At 45.6% G+C, this 20,849-nt stretch overlaps 1 long non-coding RNA gene across 2 annotated transcripts in view; it reads right to left on the bottom strand.

Annotated features, from left to right (window-relative positions):
* LOC121274033 overlaps positions 1-20,849 on the bottom strand; it is a 95,141-nt gene that overhangs the window by 32,985 nt on the left and 41,307 nt on the right. For both annotated transcript variants that reach the window (XR_005942153.1, XR_005942154.1), the window contains exon 2: positions 7,190-7,274. This is a non-coding gene — a long non-coding RNA (uncharacterized LOC121274033). The remainder of the gene's footprint in view (positions 1-7,189; positions 7,275-20,849) is intronic.

The raw sequence follows: 20,849 nt of genomic DNA, 5'->3' as shown, positions 1-20,849 counted from the left end.
TGCTGCACTGCTGCTGATTTTTTAAAACGTTACTTTAGTGTCTTATCATCTACTTTATGTGGTGCAATAACACCTAGGATTAGACAAAAGAGCATGTATTTTGTAGCTCCGCTTACAACCTTGGTACATCCCAAATTGTTTCACAGCCAACGAAGCATTTTTGAAGTTCAGTCACTATTGTAACATATGGTGGAATTGTCCCAGATTTGCACTAAGTGCAGTTGCAGGTGGGAAAAACGGCATTTTACCTGCCAGCCACAATGGCAGATTTTCACGTCGTATCGCCTGCTTCCCACCTCATTAATTATGCAGCCATAATTGGTGGGAGGCCACTGAATCACCTGCCCGCCGTTACCACACCATTTCCTCACTCCAGATGCCATATCTAAACTTCAGCCCCACACACACAGTTCTCAATGATTGCAGTCCAGAACTGCTCCAGTGAAGACGTGGCCCTGAAAGTCAAGAAGAGTTCAGTAACCCATCACTGCAATGTCTTTTGGAGGCCCATTGTGACGTCCTTCACCCCCACTCTGGCCACAGGAGGTCCAGCAATCTCATCACTCTGGCTTGGGAGGTGGTGGCAGTGGTGGTCAGTGCCAACACCGCACAGAAGAGGTTGGCCATCCAGTGCAGAAAGAGGATGAATGATCTCAGGGTAAGGCAACCACCTCATCACTCTAAACTCTCATACTCACAAGGCTATCACACATTCAGTGGCATCTTACTGCCAGCTTAAGAGACATCACCACCCACCCTCACATCTCCTCTGGAGACTGCTTCCTCAACCCTCACCATTTTGAGGCCACTTGCACAGATCAACATGTGCCCCCACACACATCCTGGGATACACCTCCTCCCCAGTACAGCCCTTGCCAAGCAAGCTCTTCCCTTGCCTGACGCCACTTCTCCCTATTCCCCAGGGCAGCCCTAGCCCTGCAGCTGTTGAAAAATCACCCTTGCCTTATGGCTGGTCTGGTAGGTAGGGACCTGCCCATGAGCCCCCCTAAAAGTGACATGGTGCTGCCTGCGAAGCCTGGCGCTGATGAACGTAAGTGATGTCCGAAGCAAGGTAGGCAAACAAACCTCGAAGTCCCGAGTGAAGTGCATCTCGCCAGGTGCATGTTGCTTATGTACAGTTGTGAAACACGTCGGTGTGCAATCACGTCAATGTGCCCGGATAATCCAGTGTGGGGGAATGATTCCGGTGGGCAGGAATGATAATAATATGCAAATGTAGTAAAATTACATTCCCCACGTCCGGTGGCAGGAAACGTGGCCCGCCATTGATAGGTGGAGTGGACAATCGCAAACTAGTTTCACGATGTCATGAAGCAGATTTTTGGCCTTCCTGCCATATTGTTGGCTCATGCCAATGTGGAAGAAAAATTCCAGCCAAAGACAAACACAACAGCAAGGTCCCATAGACAGCAATAAAATAAATAGCCAGATTAACTTTTTTTATTAGTAATATTGGCTGAGGGATAAACATTAGCCAGGATAATTCCACAGCTGGTCTTCAGATATATCCGTGTGATATTTCACATCCACCTGGAGTAGACAGGGCCTCGAGTTAACATAAGATCTGCAAGATGGCACCTCTGACAGCACAGCACTCCTTCAGTGTCAGCAAAGATCAGTTGTAGGCTTTTTGGCTCCCTGAGCCTGTCACACAGTTCACGCAGACAATGACTGATCAGTATCTTAATTCCATCTATCCGCCTTGGTTCCGTAACCTTTAAAATTTATCAAACAAGTTTTGTAATTTTCAGGGCAGAATTTTCCGTATGTCGGTTGGCTGGGCCGGACCAATTTGGCGCTGGGCAGGCAGCTGATTGCCGCTGGCGAAATGGGCCGCGCCGCCATTTTCTGCGGGCGGGCCAATTAAGGCCCATCCCGCAGGTAAGCGACTCCCGTGGAGAACGGGAAAATAGTCACGGGTCGGGCGGCCTCAGACTGCCGGTTCCAATGTGGAGAGAGGGAGGGAGGAACGATTGAACAGCAGCATGAGCAGGAGGAGGGGGTAGGCTGCAAGAGAGGTCAGCAGGGGGGGCCACTGTGCTCCTCGATTTTCAGATGCATGCCTTGCTGTCCTCCTTCAAGAGGTGTCTATCCGTTGGCACCTGCTGTATCTGGAGGATGGGAGGAGGTGGCCCCCCCCCCAATGTCACCAGCCAGGCGTGGGAGGAGGTGGGTGACGCTGTCAGCACCCATGATAATGTGTGGTGCACTGACATCCAGTGCAGAAAAAGATTCAATGATTTGCTGCGCTCTGGACGGGTGAGTACCATGTCGGTCTTGGCCATTTGACCCAAAAGGCAGCCTTAACCTTTGAGCCGCTCCACCATGTCTTGCTGTCGTTACTGCATAGGGCATCTGGCGCACGCTGGGTGCGCAAATTGGTACTGACCATGCTTACACCAGCCTTAGTGGTTGAGGTGAAGAAGGGTTCTCCCCGCCGCATATGTTGGTTTTGTGGCATTTGAGTAGTCTGGGAGCAACCTGCAGGGGAGGCTGCTAGACACATACTCAGAACTCCAACACATGTCATATTGATGGTAATGAGATGGTGCAAGGGGTGCCTCAAGGTGTTTTGGTCAAGTGGCATCTGCTGGCATCGGCGCCATACCTAGTTGCGCCTCCTTGCCATGGGCACTAAGACCCGTGTGCTATTCAAAGTGTGTCTAAGGTGGCCGTTGGGGGAGGGGTTTGGGACCAGCCGTACTATCTTCTGGGGACTGTTCGCCAGTAGTGTGGACAGGAGCCACTGGAGGCCTCAGATGGGCCACTTTGGTTGAGGTGCGGCATGCCCGTGCAGAGTACGTGAGCAAACGGTCCCAATAAATCCTCTTCTCTGTTTTGCAGGCAAAAACTCAGCACAATGCCCAGGAGTGCTAGAGGACTAGAGGTGGGCACGCCCTCCTCCAGTGCCTCACAACCTTTGCAGAACAGGCCATGGAGCTGGGCAGGAGGCCACGGCGGCTGGGGGTGGCGAGGCTGGGGTCCAGCGGCCAGGTATTTGAGGTCCACAGTCCCATCCACTCTGTCTGCCCACCATCCAAACCACTGATGGTTGTTGCAATCATTAATGCTGAAACAATGCTCATTCACAGACTGAGACATTCTGACGTGTGGGTCATACAGGAGGGACCCTTGACCCCTTGAGGATTCACGTCTCCACCACCTTCCAAAGTCACCTTATCCCATTTGTGACCACTATCACCATGGTCTAACGTGCCATTGGATCGCTGCTGCACAGCCAAAGAGTTATTGCATCTTAGGGAGTTTGGGACCTTCAGCACCCTTTCACCCAGTGCGCCCCACATTACTTCACAGCACCTCAGCTGTGAACCTCATGGCACTCAACCGAGATAAGTGCCACCACGTTACTCATCCCTGCGCCAAGGGGAAATGTTGCCTTCTGCACACCCCATCTATGCCCCTCCTAATGGAATGAAGGCCAATAATGTGACCTTTTAATCTCCTGTGATCCACGGCAAACGTTGCAACTGTTTGCGATGTTTCCTTAGCCCCGCAACTATCCAGGTCAGGTACCTCTGCACTCTCCCCACTCCAATGGTACATAACATGCCCTGTGGCATTCCTGAGGCCATCTGACCAGCCTGTCTGCATGTGTGTTTAATGGTTGGGGCTCCTCTTGACTCTTTCCCATCTCACCAATGTTCGTCTCCTTAGGGTCTTGAAGGGTGAGCGACTTATGAGGCTGGGGGGGAAAGGGATGAAAGGTTGAACTGACTGTACGTTAACTGATGCACTGTCCTTGTTGTTAATTTCAGCATCACCACCAGAGTGACCCGCACCTCGACACTGCAGCACCCCCTCCACACCTGAGGGCCAACATGTGCAACGTGTGGCACATCATTTCAGCCAGCCAGGCACCAGCGCAGATACACACACCGCAGTGGGGACTTTACCGTCAGCTGGTGTCCTGGGTCACAGTGGAGAGGGCACATCACAATCGCTGGAGGAGATGGTAGGGGCAGAGAGTGCCGATGGCACCAGCAGCTGGAGGGCTGCAGGGGGCAAGGCACATGCTGAGTCCGGCACTGATGACGTACTTCTGGAGTTGTTCCCAATGCAGCAGCTGCAGGACAGGTGGCAGGAAGTGCATTTGCAACTGGCAGGGTTGCATGAGGGAATGCTTCAGTTGCTCTCTGCGACGGAGGAGTCTAGGCAGAGTGCACGTGAAGGTTTGACCCTCAGGGCAGAGCTTCAGGCTTCCTCCAATGAGAGATTGGCGACTCTCATAGAGAGGGGCTTCAATCGAATGGAACATTTTATGATTGGGACACGCTCTGACCTGCAAGCCCTCACAGCGGTACTGGCCATAGGTGGTCATTCCCAATGTGGGAGGTGTTGTGGGCACCAAGCGTCAGCACTCGGTGCCCATGCATTTGCAGTGATCAGGGAGGTTGAAAGGGACGTCACGTCGGCACAGCAGCTACCAGTCATCACTGCGAGCTCCTCTCAGGGCGCTCCGGGTGAGGACAGCAGCTCCTCCGCCCCTCTGCCAGTCAACATTTCTTCCATTGAGGCTGCGACAACTGGCGAGGTGCCAGTTCAGGTAACTGGCCACTCCCTCCCAGGCGGGGCCATCACAGGCTCCATGGGCCAGAGGATGCCCGCCAAGGTCATCGAGGCCAATAGGACAGCAGAGTCAGCAGGCTGTTTCTCAAGCCACTCCGAGCAATGGGGCGGCACCTAGACGTCGCACCTGAAAACGTAAGCATAAGGCACTTAGGCACTCCCCGGGTATGTCACTGGTGATTTTGTGTTGTCCTTAGAATAGGGACCCAAATTTTTCTTATTGCAATGGAGGGTTGTTTGCTTTTCTTTTGGACAGAATGAAGTCCACCTTTGTTACCATGGCTGAGGGTCTTTTGTTTGTGGTGCATTTTTCTTTTTCACATATTTATCATGAGTGTTTGAGTGGACATTGATGTCTGTACTAAGCCCTTAGTTGCAGCTGATAAGGTGGAAGATGTAGCACCTAAGTGCCACGTGTGGAAGTTCCAGGCAATGCTGTTCCTGCTGATCCATGTGTGTGGAGCTAGCTGAAGGTTCTTTGGATTAAATTGTCCTGGGTGTCCCTGCCTCCTTGGTGTAAATGCGGGTCAGCGTTCTGCCCCTCATCATCGCCCTGTGCTTCCTCATCCTCTTAGGCACTGCTGGATTCATCACCCAGGGCGTCAAGGTCTTCATTGTCAGCTGCATCCCCCCTTTCCAGCGCAAGATTGTGCAGGGCGTAGCAGACTACCACTATCAGAGAGACGCGCTCTGGGAGGTACGGGAGTGCGCCCCCTGAGCGGTTGACGCAACAGAAGCGCATCTTGAGAAGACCGTTGGCTCTCTCCGCCACAGCCTTTGTGGTGCCCTGGCTCCTATTGTACCGCTGCTCAACTTCTGTTCTTGGATGACGTAGTGGCGTCATGAGCCAGCTTCGCAGGGGATAGCCTTTGTCACCCAGCAGCCAACCATCCAGCCGAGCCGAAGCACTGAAGAGCCCCGGCATCTGGCTGTGTCTAAGGGTGTAGGCGTCGTGGGAGCTGCCTGGGTACCTTGCACAGACTTGTAAAATCTGCATCCTGTGATCACACGATATCTGCATGTTCATAGAGAGTGGAAGCCCTTCCTGTTGACAAAGGCACTGGGCTCACTTGCTGGCCCCTTGATGGCCACATGTGTTCAGTCTATAGCACCCTGGACACGGGGGAAGCCAGAATGGCCTCATAGCCTCCGGTTCGCTGTGTCTGACTTGCCTGGTCACAGCGCAAGTGGATGAAGGTGGATACCCATCTGAACAGAGCATCTGTAACCTGCTTGACACAAGTGTGGACAGCTGATTGGGAGACACCACAAAAATCACCCACCGAGCCCTGGAAGGAGCCAGAGGCATAGAAGTGGAGGGCAACTGTGAGCTTCAGAGCCTCTGGCATGGGGCACAGTTACGGGAGATCTCAGAGCCAATCATCTGACAGATATAGTTGACTGTCTCCCTTGAGCGTCAGAGCCTCCTTCGGCACTGCACCTCAGTCATATAGAGGTAGCTGCTTCTCGGCCTGTATACCCTGGCAGCAAGATAGTGGCGTCTTCTGCGGCCCCTTCCACCTTGGACTACCTCTTGGCCCTGCACCCTTTGTGCCTGCGCCTGGCCTCCCAAAGGTGGCTCCCCTGGAGGCTGATTGTCCAGTCCTGGCCTCCTCTTATTCTATCCCTCCCTACCTCCTCAGGGTAGCTGCCTCCAGTGGAGAGGTCAAAACCCATACTCCCAGGCTAAATGGAGGCCTCCGGAAAGCTGCAGGCCCGAGAAAGATTACTGTCTGCAGACTGGTTTCAAAGTACACAAGAAGCTCTTGGAAATCGGTGAGAACTGCTCACAATCACACAGGCAACTTTTAAACACTTTCAGCAATTAAAACTTTGTGTAAAACATGAACAACCCCTCTGAATCCACATATCCCGACATTGCATGAGTTTTCTTAAAAAAAAATCTCCTACCAGCCTGCCCGTTGGGCCCGTGCGCCGAGCCAAAATTCGGATGGGCCCCTCAAAATCCAGGACAACTGGCAAGTTAAGGACCTTAACGAGGCCTTCAATTAATGGCGGACGACCTGCTGACCACGCCCACCGACTGAAATATCGCAATGCTGCGTGCTGATGTCGGCACGCGACATTTTAAGCACTGACGTGCGGTCTCTGCCACCTGCACGTCAGCCAGAAAATTCTGGCCTCAGTCGACCACAACAGCTATTCCAGGGAAAGAGTTTCAGATTTCCACTCGACTTAGTGTGAAGAAGCACTTCCTGACATTATCCCTGAATGACCTTGCTCTCATTTTAAGTTCATGGACTTCTCTATCAAAGGAAATAGTTTCCCTCTGTCTACCTATCAACTCTTCTGATCAACCTGCATGTCTCAATTAGATCACCTCTTAATCTTCTTATGTGATCAAGTTTCAGGTGTATGGATGACCTTCTTATTCAGAAACCAAGTGCAACAAAAGAGCTAAGGCTGGCAGCTCTTCATTAAGGAGAAGCATTCAAATGTTTCTTTTGCATCATTTTTTGAATATTTTTACGGAGTGCTGGATAGCATCACTGAGGAGGGTGGCTTGAATGAGTTACAGAGAACAACTGTTTAAAAAATGTTAAATTGTAAACAGACATACAGCGGAAATTGTGTGTGTTCAACCAGTCGATCACACCACAGGACTCAATCGCTCTCCCATGTCCGCACGCCTGATGATATCATTCCTGTTTAAACAAAAATAGTTAAAATAATTGCCAAAATTGGACAGTAGAAAATATTAGAATATCAATCACTTATTTTTCATAATTTTTGATCTTTGAAAGGAATCCTGATTTTGGCATTGCTTTTTTAATTGATTGATATATTGCAAAATTAGGTTGACAGTTAGTTCTGCATTAAAACCAGTTATCTGTAGAAAGATAGATGTGGATGCATCTAATGGTGGAAGAAATCATTTCAGAATGTCTTGTTTCATATCTATGCATTTGATTGTTGCTTTCCTTTGTTATATCACTTGTTATTGGTGATTTTCACACTTCTTAACACCAAGGAAAAGCAGTCTGAAAATAATCAATCTTGTCCTAGGTGAGTGCCACTGAATTTAATAAAGGAAGAAAAAAGGATATCTGGAAGGGATTATGTAAAGACTCTCGATGACATCATCTGTTAAATCTGGGCACTTGTGTTCCTGTCACTGTGCTTAGAGAACAATTAGATCCCAGGAGCAATGGCTTCATGTATACAATGAATGTAATGAAATTCCAGAATAAAGTGATATTCTAAGGTAAATCAACATTTTTTGATAAGGTAACATTGATGACAAAATATGTTGCTCAGAGTAAGATATAAATCAAAACTGCATAGATTAATAAGCATTTTAATTAGTTCAAATCAATTTCTCCTTATGTGGTATTGGTCAATTTGATCAGTTTATAATGAGCTATTGAATATAAACGGTAATATGTATTAAAAAAGCAATTAGACGCAAAAAGGAAAAGAAATTTAAAGCAGAAAAATCAGATAAGAAAAGGAATGCTCCTAAAAAAGGCATAACCCATATAGATGCACACCAGAAGCATTTGCAGGAAGGTACTGAAAAACCTAAGGCTATTGTACAATTGAGAACTTTGAAATAATAAATGTTTCAGAAAAGTGAAGTCTAAGGGATAAAGGATGCAGCAACAGCATGGGTACAAAAGTTGGCTAAGGGATAGAAAACGTTGTGGTGAATGGCTGTTTTACAGACTAGAGAGAGGTCTACAGTGGATTTCTCCAAAGTTCAGTAATTAGACCAGTACTGTTTTTAATACACTAAGATAAAAGCAAAAAACTGCGGATGCTGGAAATCCGAAACAAAAACAAAAATACCTGGAAAAACTCAGCAGGTCTGACAGCATCTGCAGAGAGGAACACAGTTAACGTTTCGAGTCCATATGACTCTTTACTAGAACTGAGTCATACGGACTCAAAATGTTAACTGTATTCCTCTCTGCAGGTGCTGTCAGACCTGCTGAGTTTTTCCAGGTATTTTTGTTTTTAATTTCTGTTTCTAATACACATTGATGACTTGGTCTTGGGCAAAATTCTAAATTTGCAGATGAAAAGGCATTTGGAAGTATGGTTGAGCAGTGAGGATGGTAATAGACTTCAAGATGACATAAACAGACTGGTGGCGTGGACGGACACAAGGCAGATAAAATTCAATGCAAACAAAGTGAGTTCATCCATTTCGGTAGGAAGAATGGGGAGAAAACATAAATATTAAATGTTTAAGGAGGTGAAAGAACAGAGGGACTGGGGATGTTTGTACATGTATCTTTGAAGGACAACTTAACAAAGCAGTTAATAATGGCATAAAGTACAAAATCTCAAAAGTTATGCTAAACCTATGTAACACATGAGTTCGGCCTCAGCTGGAGTATTGTGCCCAATTCTATGCACCGAATTTTAGGAAGAATATAAAAGATTTGGAGAAGCTACGGAAGAGATTCACTAGAATGAATTCAGTGATGAGGGACTAAAGTTACCTGGATATATTGGAGACGATTGGGTTGTTCTCCTTTGAGCAGAGGTGGGGAGAATATTTTTGTCTCAGAGGGTCGTGAGTCTTTGGCATTCTCTTCCTCAAAAGGCAGTGGAAGCAGAGTCTTTGAATATTCTTAAGGCAGAGATAGATAGATTCTTGATAAGCAAGGAGATGAAAGGTTATCGGGCATGGGTGGAAGGTTACAATCAGATCAGCTATGATCTTATTGAATTGCAGAGCAGGGTTGAGGGGCTGAGTGGCCTACTCCTGCTCCTAATTCATATGCTTGAATGTTTGTAAGGCTGAGATTTAATAACCATCTTTAAAATCAGGAAAGATTTAGATACAGTAAATAAAGAGAAATAGTTTCAAAATCATAGAAGGGTCAATAACCAGAGGAAACAGATTTAAGGTGATTGGCAAAAGAACCAGAGACGACATGAAGAAAAATATTTTTATGCAATGAGTGCTTAAGATTTGGAAAGCACTGCCTGATGATTCCAATACACTAAGGAAAGACTAGACAGGAAAGGAGATAGAGTTATAGGAAATGATGTAGTTCTATGTGCCAGGAACACCTGGGAGATAAAGGAAAGTGGGCCCATCAGTACATAATAAAATTTCCAAAGAAGTAGTCTGGCTGAAATTTATAAATGCAAAAAAAGCATAACTATTTCTAGAGGTTTTCCATTGTCAAGCGGGTTAAAAAATGGACAGATTACTTATGAAGAAATAATGACTGTATGTGTAAACCAATATATACTTTTAATATAAAACCGGACAACTCAAGTGATTTAGCATCTGAGTTAGTTATTGTAATTCATGACTACTTCCTGACATAGTGACTTCTAGGAACAAGCTTAGGAGGAGAGTGCGCAGGAAAAACATCAGTCAAGAACAAATAGAGTACCTTTAAGGACATAGTATTGGGCATGCAGGATTGGACTAGTGAGTGAATGTTAAAGAATTGACACCCAAAATAGATTCATAAAACAGTACAAAGCAAAATAAGTAAGAGAAACAAACTATATAAAGCCTATTGGAAGAAATGTGAAATAGAAAAATAGTACAGGAACTTTAATAACTACTGTACTAAAGGCAATCAGAGAGGTTAAGAGGGAGTTAGAAATGAGCATTGTTGTAAAAGTCAAACAAAGCAACAAGAAATTCCTTTAGTAATGCAGTAGCAAAAGAATTATCAAAGAAGAATTGAGACCTCTTAAGGATGGAAATGAGTTGAAGCTGAAAAACTAAAAATTGTTTACACACAAAATGATAAGTACCTTGAGAATGGATCAGCAAAACGTCATCCATCATAACAGGTTCTATAATCTATCTGGGACTGATTTTTCTCCCTAGCTTCAGTTGGTGCACTTTAAGTCAGTTCTCAATCTGCCTTTGGTTCAACACAATTGTTTTTTAACAGGTTCAGCTGTTTTAAATATTCTGAGCAAGACAAGTCATGCCACCTGGAAATCAGTATTCATTCCAAATCAGGGCACAAAACGGTGTGCGGTGCTGCACGATTGTGACAGCATCAACTGGCAACATAATGGAGGGCTGTGTAAGAAATAGCAACCAATGGCCCCAGTCCTGCAGTACATAAGCTTAAATAGAATATCCAGCCAATTATATACCCATTCTTCAAATGTATTAATGTCTTCTTGTAATTTGTTGCAGACCTCTTCAGTGCTGATTTTCCCTGCCAATTTGATGTTGTCTGGATATTTAGAATTGTGTGGTTGAAATTTGTTTCAAGCAGTGGTGCAAAGCAGATGTATTGGATTGGCTGCCTGTTACTTGTAGCGCTTGATTTTCAGTTCCATTGCAGTCAATGAAATTAAATATCAGGCACTACACATAATGGGTAGCCAACCTGACACTACTCATTTTGCTCCCGCCACTGCCCAAGATGTATCTCTATTCCTGTGTTTTTTTATTCCAAATTGCTAATATAAATTGGGAACAACAGCTGTCCCAGCACTGATCCTAATGAGGCATTACTTTTCATCTTGTGCCATTGTGCATAGCTATCCTTTATCCCAGCTGTCTGTTTCCCGTCTTTCAGACCAGCTAACTTTTCATTCAGCTAATTACCTCATAAATCTATGTACTCTAACCTTATTCATTGTTTATAACATTATATCTTATCGAAGGTTTTTTGGAAATCTAGATATATTATATTTACCACATTCCCATGTTTACTGTCATTGTTACCTCTTCAAAGAATTCAATGAGATTTGTCAAGCCTTACGTTGACTATTCATTATTATATTTATGCTTTGGAGATGTTTTTCTATTTTTCACCTTTAGTAGAGATTCCATTATTTTCCCTGCAACCTACAGTTCCCTGGACATGTTCTGTCGCCCTTCTTACACATAGGTATAGTGATAGAGTGATAGCTATCCACCAGTTCTCTGGCATGACACCTTTTTTCTAACGTTATTAAATCTGTCTAATAGTGCATCTGTTATCTCTGCCCTAAATTCCAGGGATTTTACCCTCTTTGAGTTTGGTGAGTTTATTTAATATTTCTCCTCCTCATATTTTAAATGCAGTTATATCATTTCTATCTCATCTTCAGATGTCATATCCACATGATCCATCTCTCTGGCAAATACTGAGGCAAAATAGTTATTTCATATTAATATTTCTGGCACTATGCTATCACTGCCTGTGAGTTTATCTTGAAGCCGGGATTTTCCACTCCTGTTTGTGGTGGGCATCATAGCGGGTGGGAGTGGAAAATATCGAGAGATCACAAAAATTGGCTTCATGTCGTTGTAAAACCAGTTTGTGATCATTTGCTCCACCTGTCAATGGGGGCCGCATTTCCCACCACCGCACGTCAGGAAATTAATTTCAATACATTAGAATCTCATAAGCCCTGCTCTCCAGAATCATCCTGCCCCCATACTGGATCATGAGCTCACAGCGACATGATTGCATGCTGACGTGTTTCACAACGGTACATAAGCGATATGCACCTGGCGACAAGCACTTCATTCAGGATTTAAAGCTTTGTTTATCTTGCTTCAGGCAGCACTCATAGTCATCAGTGCCAGGCTTCGCAATCAGCACCACATCACTTTTAGGGGGGCTCACAGGCAGTTCCTACCTACCAGACCAGCGATAAGGTGGGGTTGGCTTTTCAACAGCTGCAGGTTAGGGCTGCACTGGGAAATGGGAGAAGTGGCCTCAGGCAAGGGAAGAGGCTGCAGGGCAAGGGCTGTACTGTGGAGAGGGGGGTATCCCAGGGCATATATAGGGGCACAGGTTGGTCTGTGCAAGTGGCCTCAAGATGATGAGGTCTGAGGAGGCAGTCTCTGGAGGAGATGAAGCCAGATGGAGATGTGAGGTTGTGTGTGAGAGAGTGAGTGATGATGTCTCTTGAGCTGGCAGTGAGTGAGATGCCAGTGAATGTGTGATGGCCTTGTGAGTGTGAGAGTTTAGAGTGATGAGATGGTTGACTTATTCTTTCTGCATTGGATCGCCAACCTCTCATGTGCAGCAATGGCACTGATCACCACTGTCATTGCATTCCAAGCTGGACAGGTGAGACTGCTGGACCTCCTGTGGCCAGAGCAGGGGTAGAGGACATCACAGCGGGTCTCCAAAAGACATTGCAGTGATGGGTTATTGAACTCTTCTTGGCTTTCAGGGCCATGTCTTCACTGTAGCAGTCCTGGGTTTCAAGAATTTAGAACTGTGTGTGGGGCTGCAGTTTAGATATGGCACCCGGAGTGAGGAAACGGTGAGGTAATGGCGTGGTTTCCAATTCAGAGACCACCCGCCAGTGAGATGGCATGTTTCCTGTGGCTGCATAATTAATGAGGCAGGAAATGGGTGATATGGGGAAAAAAACTGCCATTGCGGCTGGTGAGAAAAACATGTTTTTTCACGCCCAGCACTGCAGTTAGTGCAATTCAGGGAAAATTCCAGCCTGGCTGCCACTTTGTATTCCTATTCCCAACCCCACTTTCCTTTTTTTATTTCTGTATCTGTAGTATATTTTACTATTTTGTTTGATGTTGCTTGATAATTTAATTTCATAGTTCCTCTTTGTCTTCCTAGTTGCTTTTCTTTGACTTCTCTCCTAATCTCTGAGTGCTTTGCTTGTCATGGTTGCCTCTTGTCCACACACTTAGTGATGTTCCTTTCCTTCAGAATCACAGAAACTTTACATATAGAAGGAGGCCATTTAGCTCATCGAGTCTGCACAGGCTTTCTGAGTGTGCATTCTATTTAGTCCCACTCCCCTGCCTTATCCCCATAACCTTACACATTCTTTCTTTTCAGATAGCAATTCAATTTTCTTTTGAATACCTTGATCAAACCCGCTTACACCATACTCCCAAGGGGTTCATTCCAGACTACAACCTCTGGGTGAACAACCTTTTCCTCACAAAACATTTACTCCATTTGCCAATTATTTAGAATCTGTGCCGTCTAATTCTTGATGCTTTCTTGAGTGGGAACAGTTTCTCACTATTTATCCTGTCCATATCCCTCAGAATCTTGAATACCTCTATTGAGTCTCCTCTCGGCCTTCTTTTCTCCAAAGAAAACAGTCCCAACTTCTCCAGTTTATCCTCATAGTTACAGTTCTTTATCCCTGGAATCATTTTGGTGAATCTCCTCTGTGCTCTCTCCAATGTCTCTACATCCTTCCTCAGGTATGGTGTCCAGAACTGGACGCAGTGCTCCAGATGAGGCCTAACTTGTGTCTTATACAAGTTCAACATGACCTTCTTACTCTTGTACTCAATGTCCTTATTAATAAAGCCTAAGATATTATATGCTTTATTAACTGCTCCCTCAACATGCCTTGCCATCGTCAATGACTTATGTATATATACACTGAGGTCCCTCTTTTCCTGCACCTCCTTTGGGGCCTCTCCCTTTATTTTGTACTGTCTCACCGTATTCTACTTGCCAAAATGAATCACTTCATACTTCCCTGCATTGAACTTCATCTGCCACTTGTCTGCCCAATCCACCTATGTGAAAAGTCTATGTCCTTTTAAAGTTTAAGACTATCCTCATCACAGTTGACAACTTTTCCAATCTTTTTATCATCTGCAAATTTTGAAATCATGCCCTGCACACCACAGTCTAGGTCATCAATATATATCAGGAAGAGCAAGGGTCCCAACACTGACCCCTAAGGAACTCCACTACAAACCTTCCTCCAATCTGAAAAGCAACTGTTTATCACTACTCTGTTTCCTGTCACTCAGTCAATTTCTTATCCAAGTGCCGACTTTCCCTTTTATTCCATGAGCTAGAATTTTAATCACAAGTCTGTTGTATGGCACTGTGGCAAATGCCTTTTGTAATTATCAACCTTCTCTGTTACCTCCTCAAAAAAGTTAATTAAACATGATTTCCTTTAATTAATCTATGCTGTCTTTCCTTAATTATCCTGCACTTGCCTAAGTGACTATTGATTTTGTCCCAAACTATATTTCCCAGAAGTTTCCCTTACACTGAAGTCAAACTGATTGGTCTGTAGTTGCCAGCTTTATCCTTGCACCCCTTTTTGAACAAAGGTGTAACATTCACAATTCTTCAATCCTCTGGCACCACTGCTGTGTCTAAGAAAGACTGGAAGCTTATCACTGGTACCTCCGCAGTTTCCACTCTCACTTTCCTCAGCATCATTGGATGCATCTCATCCGGTCCTGATACCTTAGCTATTTTAAGTATAGATAGCCTTTCTAACATCTCTTCCTTCTGAATTGTAGATTCATCTAGTGTACCAGTTACCTCCTCTCTCCCTCAGCCTGGGCAGCATCTTCGTCCTTTGTAAAGGCAAATACAAAGTACCCGTTTAATACCTCTGCTATTTCTCCTGCCTCCACATGCAAGTCCCCTTTCTTTATCTCTAATTGGCCTTAATCTTTCTTTTATCACCCTTTTATTATTTATATGTTTATAGAAGACCTTGGGATTCCCCTTTATGTTAGCTGTAGGTCTCTTTTCATGCTCTTGCCTTACTTTTCTTATTAATGTTTTCACTTCCCCTCTGGTCCTTCTATATTCAGCCTGATTCTCCATTGTATTTTCTACCTGACATCTGTCATATGCACACTTCTTCCTTTTCATCTTCACTTTTCATCTTCACCTCTATCTCTCGTCATCCAGGATGCTCTGGATTTATTTGTCCTACCTTTCCCCTTCAAGGGAATATACCTTGACATTGTCTGCAATACCTTTTCTTTAAAGGTGGCCCATTGTTCAGCCACTGTCATTTCTGCCAACATTTGATTCCAACTCACTCAACTCAGATGCATTCTCATCCCACTGAAGTTGGCTTTCTCCCAATTAATTGTCCCTGTTCTGGATTGTTCTTTGTCCTTTTTGTGGCCAACCTAAACCTTATGATACAATGGTCACTGCCCCCTAAATGCTCTCCCACTGATATTCGATCCACTTGGGTCAACTCATTCCCTAGAACCAGGTCCAAAGGTGCATGTCCTCTCATTGAACGGGAAACATACTCCTGCAGAAAATTACCATGAACACATTCCAGCGACTCTCACCTCTCTTGTCCTTTTGTATTATTCCTATCTTAGTCTATATTTGGATAACCGAAGTCCCCCATTACAATTACTCTTTTACTCTTGCACCTCTCTGTAATTTCTTTGCAAATTTATTTCTCCACATCCCTTGCACTAGTTTGTGGTCTATGTACTACACCAATTGATGTTATTGATTCTTTCCCATTCCTTACCTCTGGCCAGGGAGATTCTGTCTTTGGCCACCATGGAACATTCTCTCTCTTCAGTACTGTAATGCCACCTTTAACCAATATTGCCACTCCCCCCACTTTTCTTCCTTACCTGTGTCTCCTAAACATCTTGTACCCAGGAATATTTAATGCCCAGTGCTGCCCTTGTTTGAGCCAGGTCTCTATTATAGCAATAATATCATAATTCCATTTGTCAACCTGAAGTTCACCAATCTTATTAACTATACTCCATGCATTCACATACATACACATTAGCCCTAATTTAGGCTTTTTCACTTTTCCGCATTAATCTAACCCCATCTAATGACTTGTTATTGCCTACTCTAATTCTATCGAACTCTCCAAGTATTCTATTTACCTTGATATTACTGTCTGATATAACTTCCTTATCAGTGAAAATGTCTCTACTTGCCACTGCTACTTTTTCTCCTCGCCAGTTTAGTTTAAAGCCTCCCCAACAACACTAGCAACCCTCCTCGCGAGGACACTGGTCCCATCCTGTTAAAGCATAACCCGTCCTTCTTGTACAGGTCCCATCTACCCTAGAACCGGTCCCAATGCCTCAGAAATCTAAAGCCCTCCCTTCTACTCCATTTCTCCAGCCACTTGTTGAACTGTCCAATTTTCTTATTCTTATGCTCACGAGCACATGACACTGGGAGTAATCCTGAGATTACTGCTCTTGAGGTCCTGCTTTTTAATTCCCTTCCTCGCTCCCTAAAATCTGCTTTCAGGACACCTACCTATGTCATTGGTCCCATTGTGGACCATTACCTCTGGCTGTTCACCCTCCCCCAAAAGAATGCCTTGCAGCCGCTCTGTGGCATCCTTGACCCTGGCATCAGGGAGGCAACATACCATTCTGAAGTCAAGCCTATGGCCGCAGAAACGTCTGTCTGCTCCCCTAACTATGGAATCCCCTACCACTATAGCACTTCCGCTCTTCCTTTTCCTCTCCTGAGCAGCTGAGCCACCCATGGTGCCACGAACCTGGCTCTTACTACAGCTCTCTGAGGAACCATCTCACTCACCAGTATCCAAAATAGAAAAACGGATGCACCCTAGTGAGTCCAATTGCTACTTGAGTCCTGCAGCCTGGAGCTCAAGTGACACTTCCTGTAGATGTAGTCATTGAGGGCAATTTGTGCCTGCACAACATCCCACATCCTGCAGGATGCACATTCCACATGGTTGAGCTGCATTGACATACCTTAAATTACAGCATGGTATAATACAAACCTCACGTGTCACTCAGCAAACATCTCCTCTGTGCCGGGACCAGAAGACCTATACTTATCAACCAATCAACTTACGGGACTCCTGTGATGTCACTTTTAGATTTTTATCTGTAAACTCCTGACTCTCTTTCTCTCTGCTGTTTTATGGATGACATTCAATCACCTCCTTCCCCAGTAGCAAAGTAACAGCTAGCTACTGGAGGCTGATGACAGGTAGAAAAAGGAAGGAGCACCTCCTTCCCCACTTCATTGAATTCCCTCACTCACCAAACTCCAACTTAGCACCCTAATGCATCCAAAGCAGCACTCCAGTGCAGAGAAGCAGCAATGAAGTAGGTCTCTTTTTATGCTCCCTTATTCAAACTCCTGAAATCCAGTTTAAGCCATTTATCTAATTAACTAGCTGCAGCTCCAAGGAGCTCCAAGATAAACCCCTGTTTTAAAGCTCGAATAAAACTCAATTCACCCAACCCCAACCTCAATGCAACTGTGAGTGTTCTCTCTCCTGCTTTTGACTCTGCTGCCATGCACTACTTATCTCTACTTTGGTTCACAGGGAGCTCTGCCAAGGGACCAACACCCTCATCCAGCCAGTCCCTCAGCTCCATCCACGTCCTCATCTGCAGCCAAGAGGACTCCTCCTCCAATGAAGAGGGAGAAATGAGAAACTTGGAAGACCTGTCACTGCAGAGGAGGCAGCCAGCCCACAAGTGATTCTGGAGGGAAAACTGTGTGTGGGGCAGGGCCTTTTGGAGCCTCGTGCAAGCACTCTCCCACACACGCAGATCCTTCCTGTATCACACTCACCTCAATGTCCTTAGCATTTTGAATGCTGCCTGCTGGGGTTCGCTTTCAGTTGTTCATCTGAGCTGACCTGCATCTTTGCCCACCCACTCCCATTCCCATGCAGCACATGATCTTGCCCACCACAACTCTTGTTTCACTTTCGATTTGAACAGCATGATGCTAATTCGGTTTTATTTTCACTCCTCCATCCTTTACCCTCCCCTAGTCATCCATTTCCTTTCCCCCATCACAGTTGACCTCAACCCCCCCGCCGGCATCACAGTCCACCTCCCCTCCGTTACCTACCAGCCTCAGCTCTTCCTTCAGGGATGTCCAGGTGTATGTGCACATTCCTTTCCTTCCCGAAAATCCCACCCCCATCCACATTCACCTCCCCGATCTCCTCCTTCCCACTCTAAGGATCCCTGACTTCCTCCCAGTCCCCACCATTCACCCTTGCCGTTCCCTTCTATCACTACCATTGAACCCTTCAGCCTCCCACCCTATCTGCCTTGGTCATTCTCACCCTTCCTCCATACCACACCCACCCTCAGTTCACCCCCAAAGAGGCAGTCATAGACCTAGCCGAGCCCTCTGTGCACATTCGCCTGCACACCCTCCCTCCGCACCCCATCCCCTCTGCACCCTGTCCCCCCTTCATACCCCTTCGCCCCTTTCCACCCTGGAACCGCTTCCCTACTCCAAGTCCTCACACCCCCAACCCCCCAGACTCCCCTTCCACTTTGTCCCTCCCCCTTTTTCCACCCTTACCTCTTCCGCCACCCTCTGTCCCTGCCCCCTCCCTACTCCTTCCTCCAGTCTTCCCTCTTCCTCCAGCCTCACTTCTTCTTCCAGCCTTACTCCTACCCCTTTCCTGATACCTTCCTCCACTCTTAATCCCTCCCCTCTCCACACTCCCTCCCTTGGTTGCATCTTCCAAGTCCCTTACACCTACTTCCCCAGTTGCCATCTTCTCCCATTATCCCCTCCTCCCCCATTCTCCCTCCCACCAAACCTCCCCCGAGACCTTCATTTCCCCCCTCTCAACCTCATCCCATCCTGACACCTTCATTCCCCCCGCCCAACCTCACCCTCCTTGATACGTCTTCCTTTTCTAGCCGATCCTAGCCCTTCCTCTCCCACCCCCTCGACCATCATCCATTGTGGGCATCAACCGTGACTATCCAACTTCCGTGCGCTACTTCACAGCAGAGCAATGTTCATGAGAATCTACCCAGCATGCCATGGATATTCCTCTTGTGCCACCCTTCATCTCTACCCCCTCCATGTTCCTTCTCCAGTCTCACATCTTCCTCCAGCCTCACTTCTTCCTTCAGCCTTACTCCTAACCCCTTCCTGACATCTTCCTCCACTCTTACTTCTTCCTCCACCCTTAATCCCTCCCCTCTCCACACTCCTTCCTCCCCTCGGTCACCCTACCCTCTCCACACCCCTTCCTCCCCCTGGAGGAAGGATGTTGGGATCCATGGATGTTGGGCTCCAGCACCTTCTGCTGCTTGGATGTCCACAATATGAGCAAATCCCTGGCGGGTAAGTCCTGACTTCTGCGCATGACAGTTGTCAAGACATGTTCTACATCAGCATGCCAGCATCTTTTCCCACCAATGTGGGCGGACGATCCAGCAAGTGGGCAGGGGAGTTGCGGGGGGGGGGGGGGCGCTGATAATGATATGCTGATGTATTACCATGAGATTTCTGACGTCCAATGGCAGAGAACATGGCCTGCCATTGACAGGCTGAGCGGATGATCATGAACTAGTTTCATGCCGTGAAACCGATCACACCACATTGTCCTTGATGCCACCGAACATGCCCACGCTGGGCAAGTGTGCAAACATAAGAGAGCACTAGCAGATAGGGTCAGAGTACGGAAAATGGCAGCAAAATTTAAAGGCCCTTTTTCTGATTACACAGCATTCATAACAAGTTAGATGAATTGTTAGCACAAATAGAAATAAATGAATATGAAATGATAGCAATTGGTTGCAAGGTGACCAAGACTAGGAACTGAATATTCAAGGGCATTTGACATTTTGGAAAGATAGTAAGAAAGGAAAAGGAGAGGTGTGGCTCTTTTAATAAAGGATAAGATCAATACAGTAGTGAGAAATGATCTTAGCTCAGAAAATCAAGGTATAGAATCAGTTTGGGTAGAGATAAGAAATAGAAAAGGAAAGAAGTTACTGGTCGGAGTTGTTTATAGGCCCCTGAACAGTAACAATGTTGTAGGACAGAGTACAAATCAAGAAAAAAATGGAGCTTATAAGAAAGATATTGCAATAATCATGGGCAATTTTAATGTCCATAATGATTGGATGAATCAAATTGGCAAAGGTAACCTGGAGGTTGAGTTCATGGAGTGTACTTGGGGCAGTTTCTTAGAATAATATGTTCTGGAACCAACCAGGAGGCAGGCTATTTATACCTACATAGGAAATAGGAAAATAGGAATTAGGACCTGATAATGAGTCAAGATTAATTAATGACCTCATAGTAATGATATTATAATAAATGACCTCTAGCCAAGAATGATCATAATATGATAGAATTTCACATTCAGTTTGAAGGTGAGAAATTGGCGTATGAAACTAGTGTCTTAAACTTAAAGGCAATTAGAATGGTCTGAAGACAGAGTTGACTAAAGTGGTTGGGAAAATAGGTAGAAAGGTAAGATGATAGAGAAGCAGTGACAGACATTTAAGGACATATTTCATAAATCCCAACAAAGACATATTCCATTGACGAAGAAAGATCCTATGAGAAGAATAAGCCATCTGTGGCTAACTAGGGAAGTGAAGGATGGTATCAAATTGAAAAAAAAGGCACACAATGCTACAAAGATTAGTTGTAGCCAGAATATTGTGAAATTTTTAGAAACCAGCAAAGGATGTCTACAAAATAATAGAGGGAGAAACCGATGTATGAGAGTAAAGTAGCAAGAAATATAAAAACAGGCGGTAAAAGCTTCTACAA

Source organism: Carcharodon carcharias, chromosome 2 (assembly GCF_017639515.1).
Source record: "Carcharodon carcharias isolate sCarCar2 chromosome 2, sCarCar2.pri, whole genome shotgun sequence".
Lineage (NCBI taxonomy): Eukaryota > Metazoa > Chordata > Chondrichthyes > Lamniformes > Lamnidae > Carcharodon > Carcharodon carcharias.
The sequence above is the reverse complement of the archived record's forward strand: the minus strand, read 5'-3'. Positions and strand labels throughout refer to the sequence as shown.